General features: G+C 47.9%; 1 protein-coding gene across 2 annotated transcripts in view; it reads left to right on the top strand.

Annotated features, from left to right (window-relative positions):
- limd2 (LIM domain containing 2) overlaps nt 1-21123 on the top strand; it is an 89015-nt gene that overhangs the window by 16072 nt on the left and 51820 nt on the right. The window contains exon 1 of one of the 2 annotated variants that reach the window (XM_085966635.1): nt 10568-10696. The exons of the other annotated variant lie outside the window; for it this stretch is intronic. The gene's annotated coding sequence lies outside the window, so the exon portion shown is untranslated. Of the gene's footprint in view, nt 1-10567; nt 10697-21123 lie in introns of those variants that run through there. 2 annotated transcript variants of the gene reach the window in all.

Raw genomic sequence — 21123 nt, forward strand, 5'->3', positions numbered from 1 at the left:
CTCACCTTCACAATCCTGGTCAGATCGTTGTATTTCTTACGGCATTGTTTGTGGGTCCTGGGGGCCTCGCCGGTGAACGTCACCCTCTGGGCGATCTGCTTCCAGGCTTTGGTGTAGTCATGGTGGGTTGGATTCCTCCCACTCTCTGGAAACAAGATCTTGCGCCTCACCTCCAGAGCTGTGACCATTATGTCCAGATCACCCTCTGAGAAGCGCAGGGCACGCTGACGGGCCTTCTCTGGCGTTGCCATGACTCCCTGGGGCTGAGCAGCAGTGTTGAGGCCTCTTTGCAAGGCTGCAGTGTGCAGGGCGTGGCAGCAGACCAATTCGTCCCTTCCCCCTTTAAGAGCTGGTCGGCACCACGGGGTCTGCTGTCAGTGCAAAAATGACCGCACCCGTGCTGCGCCCCGCCTGGGCGCTATCCCTCTGGACCGCCGGCTTAGCGCCTAAAGGTAGGAGTGCAACGCCTCTTTTAGCGCTCCACCACTCTCTTAGGGCGAAGCCACTGAATTTCCGGCAACGGGGCGCTACTTTGGGGCGGGCGCTAACTTCGGGCGGGCGCTAAGGTTAGCGCCCCAAAACTGTCTATACTGAAAATCTAGCCCTATGTGTTTGCCTGGTGTGTACATCAGTTCAAAGTCATACCTTTGCAGCTTCATCATGAGTCGTTGAATCCTTGGAGACATCTCATTCAGATTTTTTTTTATGATGGCAACCAGTGGGCTGTGGTCTGTCTCAACTGTGAAGGTGGGAAGTCCATATATGTAGCCATGGAGCTTTTCTAATCCAATTACCAAGCCTAGACATTCCTTTTCAATCTGGGCGTATCGACACTCAGTATCAGTCATAGACCTGGAGGCATAGGCAACAGGCTTCCAATCTTCAACTTCTGCTTGTAGCAAGATCGCGCCTAGGCCATCCTTTGATGCATCCGTTGACACTTTGATCCTCTTTGTCAGGTCAAAGAAAGTGAGTACAGGTGTGGTTGTCAGCACTGTTTTGAGGTTCATCCACTCTTGTTCATGTCTTTCTGTCCATGCGAACTCATTTGTTTTATGTAGCAGGTCTCGCAGACAGGCTGTCTTGGCTGACAAGTTAGGAATGAACTTTCCAATGAAGTTTATCATCCCCATGATGCGTAGCACTCCTTTTTTGTCAGTGGGTCGGGGCATGTTGAGTATGGCGTTTACTTTTTCCATATCTGGCTCTATTCCTTTACCAGATAGATCATCTCCTAGGAAAGTGACTTCCTGGACGCCAAACTGACACTTGGCTTTGTTGAGCTTCCATCCATTCCGGCGTATGCTCTGTAGCACTTTAGTCAGTCTCTCATTGTGTTCTTTCAGTGTGGAGCCCCAGATGATGATGTCATCAACATAGACCCGAACTCCTTCCAGACCTTCAATTATGTGTTCCATCGCTCTATGAAAGATTTCAGATGCAGATATTTTCCCGAAAGGCATTCTGAGGAAACAATACCTGCCAAATGGTGTGTTGAAGGTACAGTATTTGGTGCTCTCTTCATCCAGTTTTAGTTGCCAAAATCCTTGTGAGGCATCGAGCTTTGTAAAGTATCTGGCACCTGACATTTCACTGGTGATTTCTTCTCGCTTGGGAATCTGGTATTGTTCACGTTTTATGTTTGCATTTAAGTCCTTTGGATCCATGCATATTCTTAGATCATTGTTCTTTTTCTTTACACATACCATGGAGTTAACCCAGTCTGTTGGCTCTTCGACTTTCCTGATGACTCCTAGTGTGGTCATTCTGTCCAGTTCATTCTTGAGCCGGTCACGCAGGGGTGCTGGAACTCTTCGTGGAGCATGTACCACTGGCTGAGCATTCTCCTTTAGCTGGATCTTGTATGTGAATGGTAGAACTCCAAATCCTTTAAACACATCCTGGAAATTATTTACTACAGAATCCACTGAGTCATCTGGTCTGCTTATGGCACAGTTTATATGGTAGACTCTCTTGACCAGTTCTAAGTCTTCACAAGCTTTGTCACCTAGTAGTGAATCAAGTCCTTCAGCCACTACAGAAAACATGAGATGATGCACTTTGTCTTTGACTGTCACTTTAAGTCTGCATACACCTAAGCTATCTATTTTCTGTCCATTATAGTTCTTCAGTAGTACTGATTTTCTCTGTATTTTGGGCTTTTCTTTCATATTTTTAATGTCACTCATACTGATTAAGTTTGCTTTTGCCCCAGTGTCTAGTTTCAATGTAACTAATGCTCCATTTACCTGCAGTGAGATCATCCATTTGTCCTCTTTTACTGCATTGACTTTATGTTCAGCATTGTCCATATCTGAGGGCTGCACATTTTCTGTATCATTTTTGATATTGTCACATGACACCATTCCTACAAAAAATGTCTCACTTAAATCAGTGTCCTCAATCATATTGACTTGTTGCCCTTTCTTTGTTTTTACTTTTGAAAAGCATTGTTTGGCAAAGTGATTCTTTTCATGACATTTTGTGTATATTTTTCCAAATGCTGGGCATTGTTTTAACTGGTGTTTGTAACCACAGCGTTTACAATTAAAAATTCCTTCCTCCGATTGCTTTTCATTTCTGTTCTGCCCATGTTTCTTCCTTTTGTAGGACACAGCACCGACAGCAGCGCTTACTACAATCGCATCATTACTGATTTCACTGAAAGTCTTCGCATGCTTTTGAGCTAGCTCGCTGGCTTGGCATATTTTCACAGCATTTTCCAATGTTAGTTCAGTTTCTCTCAACAGATGTTCCCTGACTTTTTTATCATGAATACCAAACACAATCTGGTCACGAATCATGGATGCTTTCAGCTCAGAGAAATTACATGTCTGTGCTTTCAGTTTCAGATCAGTCACAAAGCTATCAAAAGTCTCATTTTGCCGCTGTGTCCATGAACGGAACATGTATCTTTCATAGGTCTCATTCTTTTGGGGAGAACAATGTGTATCAAACTTCTTTAGCACATCGTCTAATTTTTCTCTGTTCTCCTCTGGATTAAATACAAATGTATTAAATACCTCTATCACCTGTGGGCCTGCAACCGTGAGCAGCAATGCTATTTTCCTTGTGTCTGGCTTCGTACCGAACCCGATGGCAGCAATGTAGAGTTTGAATTGTTGTTTGAAAGTCTGCCAATTGTAGTCGACATTTCCCGTGAGATTCAAAAACTCCGGTGGCTTCAAATTCTCCATGTCGCATTTCACAATTTTGAGCAGATCTTCACCAATCCTGGTACCATGTTATGTTCATTAATAACTAGTCGTTTGCATTATGAACAGCTAGCTTAGAGCTAGACATTTATTCATGCCATGTGGACTTGTACAGCATCCTGTAGAGGCAGCCATCTTGACTACTGCTTTCTGGCTAGCCTAGTGCATCGTGGGTAGTGTAGTCTTAAACACATTCAACTAAACACACAGCAGTATACAGCTCTACAGCTCTATAGCTCCACCTAGTGTACTATTCTAGAATGACATTATTGATCATTACAATTAGTAGGTTACCAGTCTAACGGCACAATTTCCAAATCAAGAAAGCTTTGAAGGATTGTGACTAATGCTTCTGCAATTTCTTCAACTTTTAATACCATAGAGTGGAAACCATCAGGTTCTGGAGATTTATCTGTCCTAAGTCCCATTATTTTCTCCATTACCATTTTTAACTTATATTGAATCTAGTAAGTTCCTCCTCTTGATTTATTTTTAGTTGTCCTTCTATCACTGGTATTTTATCCTCTTCTTCTACAGTGAAAACAAATACAAAGTACTTGTTTAATAGATCTGCAATTACATTGTTGTCTATTACAGTATCACCTGCGTCTGTCTTTAATGGGACCACATCTCCCTTAGTCACCCTCTTACTCTTAATATATTTATAAAAACTTTTACTATTAGCCTTTATATTGCAAGTTTTTTCATATTCCTTTTTGCAGCTCTTACTATTTTCTTTGTGTCCATGTGTTGTTTTCTACATTTCTCACTCCGCTGGATTACCACTTTTCTTGGCATTTGTGTAAGACACTTCCTTTAGTTTTATACTGCGTCTTACCTCGTATGTTGCCCATGGTTGCTTGACTGTACAAGTGGACCTTTGCTCTTCAGGGCTATGTATGGGTCTTGTATTGTACTAAATACTTCCTTGAATACCTCCCACTGTTTCTCTGCAGGTTTCCTGTTAACAGCTCAGCCCAGTTTAAAGTCCTCAGCTTATGTCACATTCCTTCGAAGTCAACCTTACTTAAGTTTAAAACCTTGGTTTTTGTGTGATCTTTTTCCTTCACAAACTTAATGTCAAATTCAATCATGTTATGGTTACTGCAAGATGCTCCCTTACTGTCAGATTATTAATTAATTCTGGCTCGTTACTCATTACTAATCTAGTATGGCCTGTTCCCTTGTCGGTTCTGTTTCAGAAAACTGTCCTGGATACACTAGAAATTCATTGCCTTTATGGCTTGAGCTAGCGTCACCTAATCACAACTCCCGATTTACCTCATCTCCTCTACAACTCCGTTTCTTTGTTTTCTGTCAATTTTCTCTCCTATCCTGAAGGTGTTGACTCCTCACTAGGATAAGATTCCATGGGTAAGGACCTCCTTCCACTGGGCATTCTTCGTGTCTGACCCTAGATGGTGAATGCTGATTGGCTATTCGAGCATGGTGGTGGTGTTGGGGCAGAGTCCCAGCCAATCTCAATCCTGACCTCCGCTGATGCCCCACGCACAGTTCCCAGTGGAAGTCACTGGCTGGTTTGCCCTTCTCTAGCAATGAGAGCACTGATGCAAATTACCATGTCTGAAATGTGTAACTCAGCTTGGCCCAGGAATGGTACCTGCGACCTCTTGGTCTCTATGGCTCAGTCCTACCCTGAGCCTCCACCTCATTCTACCTTTGGCGCTACCCTGCACTATGAACCTTGGCCCTTCGCATAGGTTTCTAAGAAGGGGGAAAAGGTACCTGGTGCAGGTGATGGAGAAGTCCTGAGCAGTCTGTGCAGCACCCAGTGTACGCACACACACAGGGGCTACGTGCCTCTGAAAATGGGAGCATGTGTGTGCAACCCAGGTCTGAACCAGAATGCTCAAGTTAAACAGGAACGCAGACACAGTAGATCCAAAATGGGCTTTGCTTCTTATAACATATGGCAGGACAAGTCGATAAGGTTGTTAAAAAAGCATATGAGATCCTGGGCTTTACAAATAGAGGCACAGAGTACAAAAGCAAGGAAGTTATGATGAACCTTTATAAAACACTGGTTAGGACTCAGCTGGGGTATTGTGTCCAATTCTGAGCATCGCACTTTAGGAAGGATGCGAAGGTCTTGGAGAGGGTGCAGAGGAGATTTACCAGAATGGTACCCAGGATGAGGGACTGCAGTTATGTGGAGAGACTGGAGAAGCTGGGATTGTTCCCCGTAGAGCAAAGAAGGTTAAGGGGCGATTTAATAGAGGTGTTCAAAATTGTGAAGGGTTTTAATAGAGTAAATAAGGAGACACTGTTTCCACTGGTGGATGGGTCAGTAACTAGTGGACACAAATTTAAGATAATTGTCAAAAGAACCAAAGGGGCGACCATTTATTTTTACGCAGCAGGTTATGATCTGGAATGCACTGCCTGAAAGGGTGGTGGAAGCAGATTCAATAATAACTTTCAAAAGGGAATTGGTTATATACTTGGGAAGAAAAATGTGCAGTGCTATGGGGAAAGAGCAGGGAGAGTGGAATTAGTTGGATAGCTCTTTCATAGAGCCGGCACAGGCACAATGGGCCAAATGGTTTCTTTCTGTGCTGTATGATTCTATGAGCAGAAATACAAGAAATAATGCAACAACATACATTCACATAGAGCTTCCCACATACAGAGACACCTCGGAGCATGTTACAGGGCATTGAACAAAAGTGGACACCAAGCAATCCCTCAATACCCCCTCAGCACACACAATACTCCCTCTGCACACACAATACTCCCTCTGCACACACAATACTCCCTCAGCACACACAATACTCCCTCTGCACACACAATACTCCCTCTGCACACACAATACTCCCTCTGCACACACAATACTCCCTCTGCACACACAATACTCCCTCAGCACACACAATACTCCCTCAGCACACACAATACTCCCTCTGCACACACAATACTCCCTCTGCATACACAATACTCCCTCAGCACACACAATACTCCCTCTACACACTCAATACTCCCTCTTCACACACAATACTCCCTCCTCACACACAATACTCCCTCTTCACACACAATACTCCCCCTTCACACACAATACCCCCTCAGCACACACAATACTCCCTCAGCACACACAATACTCCCTCCTCACACACAATGCTCCCTCAGCACACACAATACTCCCTCAGCACACACAATACTCCCTCAGCACACACAATACTCCCTCTTCACACACAATACTCCCCCTTCACACACAATACCCCCTCAGCACACACAATAGTCCCTCAGCACACACAATACTCCCTCTGCACACACAATACTCCCCCTTCACACACAATACTCCCTCTTCACACACAATACTCCCCCTTCACACACAATACCCCCTCAGCACAAACAATACCCCCTCAGCACACACAATACTCTCTCTGCACACACAATACTCTCTCTGCACACACAATACTCCCTCAGCACACACAATACTCCCTCAGCACACACAATACTCCCTCTGCACACACAATACTCCCTCTGCACACACAATACTCCCCCTTCACACACAATACCCCCTCTGCACACAGAATACTCCCTCAGCACACACAATACTCCCTCAGCACACACAATACTCCCTCAGCACACACAATACTCCCTCACCACACACAATACTCCCTCAGCACACACAATACTCCCTCAGCACACACAATACTCCCTCTGCACACACAATACTCCCTCAGCACACACAATACCCCCTCAGCACACACAATACTCCCTCAGCACACACAATACCCCCTCAGCACACACAATACTCCCTCAGCACACACAATACTCCCTCTGCACACACAATACTCCCTCTGCACACACAATACCCCCTCAGCACACACAATACTCCCTCAGCACACACAATACTCCCTCAGCACACACAATACTCCCTCAGCACACACAATACTCCCTCTGCACACACAATATTCCCTCAGCACACACAATACTCCCTCAGCACACACAATACTCCCTCTGCACACACAATACTCCCTCTGCACACACAATACCCCCTCAGCACACACAATACTCCCTCAGCACACACAATACTCCCTCAGCACACACAATACTCCCTCAGCACACACAATACTCCCTCAGCACACACAATACCCCCTCAGCACACACAATACTCCCTCAGCACACACAATACTCCCTCTGCACACACAATACTCCCTCTGCACACACAATACTCCCTCAGCACACACAATACTCCCTCAGCACACACAATACTCCCTCTGCACACACAATACTCCCTCTGCACACACAATACTCCCTCTGCACACACAATACTCCCCCTTCACACACAATACCCCCTCTGCACACAGAATACTCCCTCAGCACACACAATACTCCCTCAGCACACACAATACTCCCTCAGCACACACAATACTCCCTCAGCACACACAATACTCCCTCAGCACACACAATACTCCCTCAGCACACACAATACTCCCTCTGCACACACAATACTCCCTCAGCACACACAATACCCCCTCAGCACACACAATACTCCCTCAGCACACACAATACCCCCTCAGCACACACAATACTCCCTCAGCACACACAATACTCCCTCTGCACACACAATACTCCCTCTGCACACACAATACCCCCTCAGCACACACAATACTCCCTCAGCACACACAATACTCCCTCAGCACACACAATACTCCCTCTGCACACACAATACTCCCTCTGCACACACAATACTCCCTCTGCACACACAATACTCCCCCTTCACACACAATACCCCCTCAGCACACACAATACTCCCTCTGCACACACAATACTCCCTCTTCACACACAATACTCCCTCTGCACACACAATACTCCCTCTGCACACACAATACTCCCTCAGCACACACAATACTCCCTCTGCACACACAATACTCCCTCTGCACACACAATACTCCCTCAGCACACACAATACTCCCTCAGCACACACAATACTCCCTCTGCACAAACAATACTCTCTCTGCACACACAATACTCCCTCAGCACACACAATACTCCCTCTGTACACACAATACTCCCTCAGCACACACAATGTTCCCTCAGCACACACAATACTCCCTCTTAACACACAATACTCCCTCTGCACACACAATACTCCCTCAGCACACACAATACTCCCTCTTCACACACAATCCTCCCTCTGCACACACAATACTCCCTCTGCACACACAATACTCCCTCTGCACACACAATACTCCCTCAGCACACACAATACTCCCTCAGCACACACAATACTCCCTCAGCACACTCAATACTCCCTCAGCACACACAATACTCTCTCTGCACACACAATACTCCCTCTGCACACACAATACTCCCTCAGCACACACAATACTCCCTCTGCACGCACAATACTCCCTCTGCACACACAATACTCCCTCTGCACACACAATACTCCCTCAGCACATACAATACTCCCTCAGCACACACAATACTCCCTCAGCACACACAATACTCCCTCAGCACACACAATACTCCCTCTGCACACACAATACTCCCTCAGCACACACAATACTCCCTCTGCACACACAATACTCCCTCAGCACACACAATACTCCCTCTGCACACACAATACTCCCTCAGCACACACAATACTCCCTCAGCACACACAATACTCCCTCTTCACACACAATACTCCCTCTGCACACACAATACTCCCTCTGCACACACAATACTCCCTCAGCACACACAATACTCCCCCTATACACACAATACTCCCTCAGCGCACACAATACTCCCCCTGCACACACAATACTCCCCCATCACACACAATACTCCCTCTGCACACACAATACTCCCTCTGCACACACAATACTCCCTCTGCACACACTACTCCCTCTGAGTACACATTCACACAGAAATCACAGAAACCCCACAGTGCAGATAGAGGCCATTTCGGCCCATCGAGCCTGCACCGACACATATCCCACCCGCTCCCCGTAACCCCTACACCAACACATATCCCACCCTATCCCTGTAACCCCACGTATTTAATCCCCCTAACACTAAGGGTCAATTTATCATAGCCAATCAACCTAACCCGCACATCTTTGGACTGTGGGAGGAAACCGGAGCACCCGGAGAAAACCCACGCAAACACGGGGAGAATGTGCAAACTCCACACAGACAGTCGCCCGAGGCCAGATTCGAACCCGGGTCTCTGGCGCTGTGAGGCACATTAATCCCTATGTGCATGTTATTTCCCATGCTACCTAAACACTGTCATTATAAGGGAAGCAAACTCTAGAACCTTTGACAACACCAGGTCATGAACTGTTCTGGGTCACAAAAGAAACTGTCATAAGCAATGCTTCTGCTTCCTGTTGATTCTCCGTATCCCGCTGCTCTCTTGGGTCATCAACTCTCGCGGGGCGTATTCTTGGAGGTTTCATCGCGTACCCTCCCACCTCTAACCGTCCCGCCCAGTCAAACACCTTTTTGTCTATCGCCAAAAAAAAAGTTTAATAAATAAATAAACGTGTTAAGATAAAGTGGAGGAAAACTCATTTTTTTTGATGCATCTATGACTTTTCTCCCAGGTTGCAGTGTCCTGACGATTAATCTTTAATTCCTGGAGATGCCAGGACAATCCTGGAGAGTTGGCCCCCCGAGCTCTAACCCACAATATAAAAGTATTTGAGAGAAAGGATAGATTGAAGTGGTGGGATGGGGTGGAAGGAGTCACCATCTGTGGTTCAGTGGGTTGCACACTCGCCTCTGAGTCAGAAGCTTGTGGATTCAAGTCCCACTCCAGAGACTTGAGCACAAAAATACAGGCTGACGGTCCCGGTGCAGTGCTGAGGGAGTGCGGCACTGTCGGAGGTGCCGTCTTTCAGATGAGACGTTAACCCGAGGCCCCGTCTGCTCCCCAAGGTTGACGAAGAAGGTCCCAGGGCACTATTTCGAAGAAGAGCTGGGGGGATTCTCCCCGGTGTCCTGACATTTATTGATCCCTCAATCAACATAACAAAAACAGATTTTTCTGGTCATTATCACATTGCTGTTTGTGGGAGCTTGCTGTGCGCAAATAGGCTGCCGCGTTTCCTACATTACAACAGTGACCACACTTCAAAAGTACTTGATTGTTTGCAAAGCGCTTTGTGACATCCTGAAGTTGTTCTTTCTATGGGGGTGGGCAACATGGGACAGGCGAGGGAAGCTTTAAGGAATGGGGCATTAGGAACAGATCATGAGCCCTGCGTTCAAGAAACAGAAGTGGTTCCTTCACAGAAGCAAGCAAGAGAAAGACAGCAGTCAAGCTCAGAAAGGAATTGGATGATTTGAACCAATCACCGGCCACATCCTGCTGACAAAAGCTTGTTTCGGCTGGGTGACACAAGGGAAGGTTTACGCTCGCTGTGTCTCAGCATTGCAGAAGGAACTCAGCTTCAACCTCAAGCAAACGGCCATCTGCATCCAGCCCTGCTGTAGGGGGGGGGGGAGAGAGAGAGAGAAAACATATGGTGAGTGTTTGCATGCATTGAATTAATTAGAGCGTTTGATTCAGGGGGGAGAAGTTTCTGCGACCAGAAACGGAATCTGCATTCCTCATTTCTAAGTGAAATTAATAAGACATTGATCTGTGAGCCAGGCTGTGGAGGAATGGTGTGTCTCGAATGAGACAGCCCAGTGCCTGGGTGCAAGGAGCCGCACAAAGAGGCTCGGGTGTGCACAGGGTTCCATTGTTTAACCCAGTGCTGTCTCTTTCATTCAAACGCGGACATGTCTGCAGCTCTCAGCAGCCTGCACGTCGCTTCGTATAACCAGAATGGTTTTGTAACAGTCTAGTTTCATTGATGGGGTGGATTTTTGTTTAGGTATTGGTTGCACTCGGTGCTAACGATGGGGAGGCTCCTTTCGAGTGATGCCCAAAGCGGACCTGACACTTGCAAGCCACCCGCTGCAGCCGCGATGGTGATACTGTGCAAAAAGGCAGCCCAGTGCCCTGCCCCACTGCCCCCTGCCCGTCTCCACTGACCCGACCCCCTGCCACCCTGCCCTGCCCCACTGCCACCCTGCCCTGCTCCACTGACCCGACCCACTGCCGCCCTGCCCTGCCCGACCCCACTGCCTGCCCCCCTGCCCTGCTCCCCCACCCTCCCCACTGCCTACTGCCCCCTGCCCGTCCCCACTGCCCCCCTACTGCCCCCTGCCCGTCCCCACTGCCCCTGCCCGTCCCCACTGCCCCCTGCCCGTCCCCACTGCCCCCCTACTGCCCCCTGCCCATCCCCACTGCCCCCCTACTGCCCCCCTGCCCATCCCCACTGCCGCCCTACTGCCCCCTGCCCGTCCCCACTGCCCCCTACTGCCCCCTGCCCATCCCCACTGCCTCCCTACTGCCCCACTGCCCCCTGCCCGTCCCCACTGCCCCCCTACTGCCCCCTGCCCGTCCCCACTGCCCCCCTACTGCCCCTGCCCGTCCCCACTCCCCCCCTGCCCACTGGACTCATGGCCAACGGACCCCCCTGATCTCGGCCATGGAACATCAGTTGTGGTAATATATGCAGAGACACTGACCGATGTGTTCGCTTGCACTCGTGCAAATTCTGTGTGGGCAAAATGTGGAAAAAGAAAACTCCCCCTGCCGCCACAGTAGTAAAACAGTTAAAAAATGAAATCTGTATGAGGTCCCCAATGGCTGAGCTGCGCAGTCAGTCTGTAACTGAGCGTCCCGGGTTCAATCCCCGGTGTGGGCTTCAATGAACTGATCTCAGCCTGAGGAATGCTGCAATGGGCCTCAGTGTCTCTGGACCAGAGAGAGGGGGAAATCAACCCAGCGCCCCGATGGGAAAGGCGTGCGTGTGGATGTTGGGCTGATCCTCGGCTGTGATGGCCCTCATGGTTAAATAGCCTGTCAACACTGTGTGTGTGGGCTCACATGTGAAGAGTGAGTACAAGGGGGTGCAGCCTCCTAGACCTGTACCCCTGTAAGAAATCAACAGCTTCAGGAGAGGAAAGGCGATAAATACTGCAAGAGCTTCCCTCCCTGTTGCAGGTCTCCCTGTCAGTGTGGGGTCTTTACACTGTAGCCATAAATCAGGATTCCTTTATTCTGCATCCAGTCAGACTGCACCGTGGAATCATGCAGAGCACCTACTCTGACACTTGGCTCCCTTGGCTTGTTTAAAACCATTTCTGAATCTGATCCATCGTCAGCAGTCTGTGTTCCTCACACAGGCAGTGTGACGGTACTCAATGCCCATCAGCCAGCTGGCACTACGCTTCCCGGCGTCTATTGTTGCTGGGTAATGTGACCCTCCCGGCGTGTGCCTGGGAGCCATCCTCCCCTCCACAGCTACCTGGTTTGTGGCAGCAGTTGCTGCTGTAACCTGAGCTCGGGACTCGGAGGAGCTCCCCCCTCTGCTCAACCCCTCCAGTAGGTTTGAAAGGGCTTTTGCACACAAGCTGCCTGATGTACCGTTTGTGCCATCTGCCCCCGTGCGCAGCTTGTGCAGGGGTGTGTTTGTTTGAGGGAGTACAGGATGTGTGTGTGTAATGTATATGGTTGTGTACTGTATATATGGGCATTTGTGTGGAGTGTGAGTATATGCGTGTGAATCAATGTTCCCTGTAATTTTATTTAGGGCTGCATGGCCCATTCATACGTGTTTTTTTCAATTTATAAACCAGCGCTGCATGACCGCACAGCTTAAAGGAAACATTGGTGTGAGCATGCAGTTTGTTTACATGCATGTGCACTGTCTGTGTATATGTGCATGTGTGCGTGCAATTTTTGTACGCATTGTGCATATACACATATGCAGTGCACATGTATGTACTTCTGTGTCATGTGTGTTCATGCGTATGTGCTGTGTGTGTGATTATGTACAGTGTGTATACATCTATGTGCACATGCTAATGTGCATGCATATATGTATACAATATGTGTGGTGTGTGTGTAGTATGTATACATATATGTGGTATGTATGGTCCATGTGTACCAGCGTGTAGGTGTACATGACTGGAGATTGTGCATGTGTCTATCTATATATGCATCTGTATAATATGTTTACATGTGTGTACCTCCATGTTTGTGAGCATGTGTGCAATAAGTCTATATGGCTGTGTATGTGTATGTGAGCAATGTGTGTGTTTGCATGCATACATGTGCTGGTGTGTGTGTGTTTGTTGTGTGTGAGTGTGTGTGTATTTGTGTGTGTGTGTGAGTGTGTGTTTGCATGCATACATGTGCTTTGTGTGTGTGTGTTTGCATGCATACATGTGCTGGTGTGTGTGTGTGTGTGTTGTGTGTGTATATATATATATATATATATACACACAATGAATGTGGAAGAGACTGGGCTGGACGCAGTTTTTAGGAGAGGAGGGCGCTGGGTGCCCTATTCCAGTAGAAGATTGAGAGGGGATCTCATCGAAACCTATAAAATTCTGTCAGGCCTGGACAGACTAGATGCAGGAAGGATGTTTCCGATGGCCGGGGAGTCCAGAACCAGGGGTCATAGTCTAAGGATAAGGGGTAAGCCATTTAGAACTGAGATGAGGAGGAATTTCTTCACCCAGAGAGTGGTGAACCTGTGGAATTCTCTGCCACAGAGGGCGGTGGAGGCCAGTTCATTAAATATATTCAAGAAGGAGTTGGATATATTTCTTAAGGCTAAAGGGATCAAGGGATATGGGGAGACGGCAGGGACAGGGTACTGAATTTGGATGATCAGCCTTGATCTCATTGAATGGCGGAGCAGGCTCGAGGGGCCGAATGGCCTACTCCTGCTCCTATCTTCTATGTTTCTATGTCTGTCAGTGCTGCTATGAACTGTAGTCCAAAGACAGCTTGGCCACTGACATACCCACCTGACCCGAGCTCAGCCCCCACCTCCAGCAGCATAGCCGAGATCTGCAGGGAGGGAGTTTTAAACCCCACAAAACTAGCTACAAGGACTTAAAGTCTCAGATACCCAGCCCAGGAAAACTATTTTACCAAAAACACATTGGGATCACTCGGACCAGACCTCTGAAAGATTTGCTTTAAAGATAAAGATGTGATGATTATAGACACTGATGACTGCAGTTGTAGTAGAAGGCAGCGTGATGTATCTCAATCATAAAATGAGTTTCTCCTTCAAACTGGTGTCTGTTGAAGTGTGAAAAACTCTTGCTAAACATCTCTTTGTAAACCACGCAGGAAGCGTGTTAAAATCGGGGCTTTCGTCATGAGTGTTAACTACAGTTTGTCCATTAGCAAGGGAACCATTGTCAATATTGGTTATATCAGAGATTATATTGCAGAGAGGAGTGTGGTATATGAGAGATTATACTGCAGAGAGGAGTGTGGTATATCAGAGATTATACAGCGGAGAGGGGTGTGGTATATCAGAGATTATACAGCGGAGAGGGGTGTGGTATACCATATACTGCAGAGAGGAGTGTGGTATATCAGAGACTGTATGGTGGAGGGGACTATGATATATCAGAGACTGCATGGTGGAGGGGACTGTGGTATATCAGGATGTATTACACTATGGAAAGGAACATGGTATATCAGTGAGACAGAGAGGGAGAGGAATCCGAGTCAGGGATACCAGCACTCCAATCTGTGTGCTCCCATTCACTGGTCGTGTGAGAGAGGCTGCAGTCTGGTACTGGCCATCAGTAATGCGCTGACTGATCCAGGAACAGAGGGCACTGTAGGGGAGATTTGCTCTCTGCCCTGTGTTTCAGACGGGCTATCGAATGCATTACGCGCAATACCATTGAAGATATCATGAAATCTATGCATTATAGCTGATTTGTACCCGTGGCCCAGCCAATGGGACAGCGCCTTTTCTGACTTTAGTCACCAGTGGGTTGGAGCCAGCTCAGGATTCCTGATCCCCGAGAAACTCTGCCTGTCGCTGGCTCTCTGCTTGGGAGAGGAGGACCAGCCAGGGCTCCTTGCTCCTGATCTCTATCCAGGGTTTGTGTAGGAAGGACGGGCGAGGTCCTGATCTGAGGCAGCTGTGTTGCCAAATAGCCAGCTCCCACTCACCGCCCCGGCTCCCATGTGTGTGAGGTCACCTGGGGAAGGTGATGGAACCCGGGCCCGGCACCTACAGGAGAGGATTATGGCGGTGGTTGTAATACAGAAGCCGTTACACTAAAATGTATAGGCCTCCATTCTTGCAGCAAGTTTTCAAGAGTTTCCCACAAGCTTCTCACAGAGTTTGCATCACACACAGACCGTGAAGCATAAGCAAGCAGTGGTGTAGGAGAGTGGTGAAAGGATACCCAGCCCCCGTTACAGGGCAGATTATGTGGCAATTCAAAGGACACTGCTCCTTTTAAGCCTTGCTCTTCGAATATACACATCAAGAACCAATTAGTGACTAAAAAATGTCATCAAAAAAACCGCACAGCCCACTGACTGGGCCCCTGCTAACAGACATCCCTGTGAAAGGCCATTATATCTGTTCTTGTATAGTTAGGGGGCCACTGTTGAATTTAGGAGACGTAGCAAGTATTATTTACTGCTGTCTGTATGCTTACCTCCCCTGGCTGCATAGCTTTCGGGCTGAAATATTTATCAGCTTTTCCTTACCGCTACTACAAGGAGTGGTTGAGGCAAATAGCATAGGTGGAGTTAAGGGGAAGCTGGATAAACACATGAGGGAGAAAGGAATAGAAGGATATGCTGATAGGGTGAGGTGAAGTAAGGTGGGAGGAGGCTCATGTGGAGCAGAAACACCGGCACAGACCAGTTGGGGCGAATGGTCTGTTTCAAGTGCTGTTAATTCTAAAGTTTTACCAGTCTTTTCTCCCTGGCTTTTTCTGCGGTGTCGTTCCAGGGTGCTGTGGTACCCCTCTCCCAGGGTGCTGCAATATCGCCGCGGTTTTCTGTACGTTTGAATGGATGGAAGGTCACAAGCCAGGAGCGATTTTCTTTTTCCCAATGGGTGGTCCCGGTGGCTGAGGCTCCGGGCCTGGAGCGGGCAGTCGGATGATTTACCCTCGAGGGTCAGCTGGCTGCGAGGTCGTGGAGAGCGTATTTATAACCAAGTCGTATCCCACCCTTCACTAGCGTGTCAGCTGTGGCTCAGTGGTAGCACTCTCGTCTCTGAGTCAGAGGGTCAGTGGGTTCAAGTCCCACTCCAGGGACTTGAGCACAAAATCTAGGCTGACACTCCAGTGCAGTGTTGAGGGAGTGCTGCACTGTCAGAGTTGCCGTCTTTCAGTTGAGACGTTAAACCAAGGCCCCGTCTACCCTCTCAGGTGGACGTAAAAGATCCCATGGCACGATTCGAAGAAGAGCAGGGGAGTTCTCCCCGGTGTCCTGGCCAATATTTATCCCTCAACCAATATCACTAAAACTAGATTATCTGGTCATTATCATAGAAATAGGAGTAAAGAACTGGATTCAACGCAAGTTGTGGTTGAGTCAGGAACTACCTGTAGTTTGGTCTGATGGTGGTTGGCTGGCGGTTTTTAATTTGGGGGCAGGCAGCCTAGTCCTTGCACATCACTTACCGATGAGAGTACAAGTTTCCATTGAACGAGTAACAATGGCGTCTCCATAGATATTGAAAGTAGAAGTGATGAATTTTCCCAGAACAAGATCCTTTAAGGATTATCTCTGTGATAAACCTCTTCTTGCTGCTGGTTTTAAGGGTCTTTGAACTAAGTACAGATGAGGGAGGCTGTTCGACCCATCTCGGTCATCCTTCCACCAAAACCTGCTCTTCACTATCACGATATCCAACTGCCCCTGAATGACTTGAGTTTGTGCCTCCGGTATCCTACCCAGAGCCCATTGCAGGTATTGGTCACTCTGTGTGAAGGAAACTACAGTTCTGCAAGAGAGCAGAGCAGCGGGATAAGTTTTACATTATCACATTGCTGTTTGTGGGAACTTGCTGTGCACAAATTGGCTGCCGCGTTTCCTACATTACAACAGTGACTACACTTCAAAAACGACTTCATTGGCTGTAAAGCGCTTTGGGACGTGCGGGTGATTTTTGCATGCACACTGCATGGGGGGCGGTGGTGGTGCTGGTTCAGGAGCAGGAGCTGTGGCCAATTTTCTGTAACATGGGAGTTCAGAGTCCAATTGTGGACCTCGTCCTGTCAACTCAGCGGCTCAGCACAGATCGGGGGGGGGGGGGGGGGGGGAGTTGGGGGAAGCTGTTGAGCCTGGGACCTGGTGGTGTGTATGGCCAAGACACCCACCTGCTTTAATGAACTGACCCACCGCGTCCCTTCAAATGCTCTATCACGTTTGGTATTGTACAGGCACTAACTGGTTAATTCTGGCCTTTAAAGACAGAAGAAAGTAATGCTGCCTCAGTAAAACGATCTGTTTGTACTATGCGGGTGATTTTTTTTCCATGTTAAATTTGCATATTTGCTAAATACCTGGTACAGGGTACTGCAGTGTGCCAAGCTAAGCAGTGTGGTGGGCTGTTAGTGGTGAAGCTCAGTCTGGCCTCTCAATGCTCTTGTACACTGCTTTCCATATATCCCCTCCCCCTCCATAAACTCAAGTATTCTGGGAATTACAACATAGACAAACACACAATGAGGCAGCCAGTTTAAACCAAGAAAGAAGGGACTGAACTTACAGCAGCGATGTCCAAGTGGTTTCGCCTCTGCGGGTTGTTCAGGTGTTTACCATGGGGCCTCGGGGACCAGGTAGAAAGTTTCAACTCACGCTAATTTGCAGATAGATCAGCCCCGATTTTAGCCTTTAACCTAACGCGTGTCGGAGCTCCGACACGGCAAGAGAGCCCCAGGTGGGCAGAGGAAATGCTTCAAGGACACCCTCAAAGCCTCCTTGAAAAAGTGTAACATCCCCACCGACACCTGGGAATCTCTGGCCCAAGACCGCACAAAATGGAGGAGAAGCATCCGGGAAGGCGCCGAACACCTCGAGTCTCTTCGCCGGGAGCAAGCGGAAGCCAAGCGCAGGCAGCGCAAGGAGCGCACGTCAACCCAAGCACTCCACCCGCCCGCCCCTTCAACCACCGTCTGCCCCACCTGTGACAGAGACTGTAGGTCCCGCATTGGACTCATCAGTCACCTGAGAACTCATTTTTAATGTGGAAGCAAGTCATCCTCGGTTCCGAGGGACTGCCTAAGAAGAAGAAGATGACATGAATAGGGCGCGTCCAGACCTCGGCCCACAAACGATCCTGCTCCCAAGTTAGCTTAAAATCCAAGCTCTGGTTCCTGATACTAACCAATCCCGGTGTTCTAATTTAGGATTTATATACCATTGAGGCAACAATACCCATGAAAAGCCTTTTCTAAAGCTCCAGGCTCACAAAATGTAAACGGAACAAATGGTGAATAAGAAACATAAGCACGATTGAGTTTCTCCCGGCCCTGTGGGTTGGATTAGCAGGGCAGAGGAGTGAAGGGAAGCCTCGGATCGTAGGGTGGAGTGGAGAGGACAGGGAACCAGCAGTGATCCAGAGTCTGAGGAGCAGAGGGTCCTGGCTGGGGTGTATGGCCAGTGAGGGCAACTCAGTAGGATGGAGTGAGACCGCAGAGGGATTTGAAAATCAGGTGCAAGGTTCTTGAAGTTGAGCTGGACAGTGATGGGGGTGATTCAGTGGGAGGGGAGTCAGGCGCAGAGTCCTGGATTAGCTGAAGTTTGTGAAGGGCAAGGGTTGTCAAGGAGGACATTTAAGAAATGGAACCTCGAGGTGACGAAGCCAGCAGAGAGGATGAGCTCGTTGGATGAGTGGGCAAGGTTGCGGAGGTGAGAGGAGGTAGTGTTGGCAATGGATTGGAATTCAGCAACAAGTAGAAGAATGTGATAAACTAGTGTGGGAGTCTAAAATTCGACGTCATAAATATAAGATAGTCACAAGGAAATTCAGGAGAAACATCTTTATCCAGAGAGTGGTTAGAATGTGGAACTTGCTAGTCAAGTCGAATAGTATCGATACATTTAAGGGGAAGCTAGATAAGTGCATGAGGGAGAAGGGAATAGAAGGATATGCTGTTAGGATGGGGTGACGTAGGGTGGGTGGAGCATAAACACCGGCATGGACTAGTTGAGCCGAATGGCCTGTTTCTGCGCTGTAAATACGATGTCATGCGTATAAATAGGGAGAGGATCTGCAAGGGATAATTCTGTATCAGGGTGCCGGATGCAGCGGTCTTTCATTTTAAGCTGAGATATATGTTTTGGCACATTGCCACAGGTTTCATGGACCATGAGCTGGCATTCAGATAAGGCTGGAGACGCGGACCATTAGCGTCAGCGGACCGCGGAGGTCTGTGCACTAAAGATATGTCATTATGTGTCTGTCTGTGGAGACACATACTGAATTTTAGACTCCTGTTATTTTAACCCTTACAGTGCTGTAACCGGCTTTACCCATCGTGCTGATGAATTTAATCTCTGGCACCAAACACTTCTCAATTTTGACTCGACTGGCTTGAGCTGCCCAAACTCAAGTGGGCAGAAATCCAATACAGATGAATCTTGCACATTGGAAGAAAGAATGGGGCAAATGCTTAATGAATGATGTTGAACCAGCCAGAATTAACAAAGCAAGCACAATGCTGAGCTATATCGCCAGATCGGTAGAGTACAAGTGTGAGGCTGCCATGCTGAAGCTGTATTGGGCTCTGGCGCCTTCAGCACAGCATTCAGGGCCTGTCACCATGATCTAATGGAAGGTTCAAGAGGCCAATCTCGTGCATCACGAGGACTGAGTTATGAGAAAAGGTTCGGAAACATTGGGCTCTTCAGCCTTGAAAGGCAGTGAATGAGAGGGGATCTTGTAGATGTATATAGTATACTAAATGTAGTAGAAAAGGTTAATCCTGAGCAGTATTTTAAGGTAAACCATGACTGCAGGACAAGGAGACACAGGCACAAACTGGTAAGGACTTAAACAACAACAATTTGCATTTCTGTATAGCGCCTTTAACATAGAATAATGTCCCAAAGTGCATCACAGAGACATGGTCAGAAAAATGAACCCTCAAACCAAAGAAGGAGACATTAAGAAGGGTAACCAAAAGCTTGGCCAAAAAGATAGATTGTAAGGAAGGTCTTAAAGGAGGCGAGAGAGGTGGAGGGGTTTAGGGAGGGAATTCCAGAGCTTGGGGCCCAGGCAGCTGAAGGCACGGCCACCAATGGTGGAGTGAAGAGCGAGGAGGGAATGCAGAAGAGTCCAGAGTGAGATGAACGGAGAGTTTGGGAGGGTTGTAGGGCTGCAGGAGGTTACAGAGATAGGGACAGGGGTGAGGCCAAGAAGGGATTTAAACACAAGGATGAGAACTTTAAATTTGAGGCATTGGGAGACCAAGAAACATGAGAGGTTTACAGCACAGATAGAGGCAATTAGGTCATGGTATCTATGCTGGCTTTTGCTGGAGCAATCCAGAAATTATCCCACTGCCCTGCTTTCCCATAGAGCTGTAGTTTACTTCACACAGAGTGACCAATACTTGCAATAGGCTCTGGGTAGAATACTGGAGGCAAAAGCTCTGAAATAATTCAAAGGCAGTTGGATGTATTGCTGGGGGAAGTGCAGGTTCCGGTGGAAGGATGACCTAGATGGGCCGAATGGCCTTCCTCATCTGTACTTGACTTTCTTTATGATTTCACAAAAGACCCTTAAAACCAGCAGCAAGAAGAGGTTTATCACAGAGATGATCCTTATAGGATCTTGTTCTGGGAAAATCCATCACTTCTACTTTCAATATCTATGGAGACGCCATTGTTACTCGTTCAATGGAAACTTGTACTCTCATCGGTAAGTGATGTGCAAGGACTAGGCTGCCTGCCCCCAAATTAAAAGCCGCCAGACAACCACCATCAGACCAAACTATAGGTAGTCCCTGCCTCAACCACACAAATCCAGTTCTTTACTCCTATTTCATGCTGAATTCTGTCATCGTACCGCTTCCCCCCACCACCTCAAAAACTGTGAACACC

The sequence above is a fragment of the Somniosus microcephalus genome, chromosome 24 (assembly GCF_052327205.1).
Source record: "Somniosus microcephalus isolate GS21.2 chromosome 24, FLI_Smic_1.0, whole genome shotgun sequence".
NCBI classification, from domain to species: domain Eukaryota; kingdom Metazoa; phylum Chordata; class Chondrichthyes; order Squaliformes; family Somniosidae; genus Somniosus; species Somniosus microcephalus.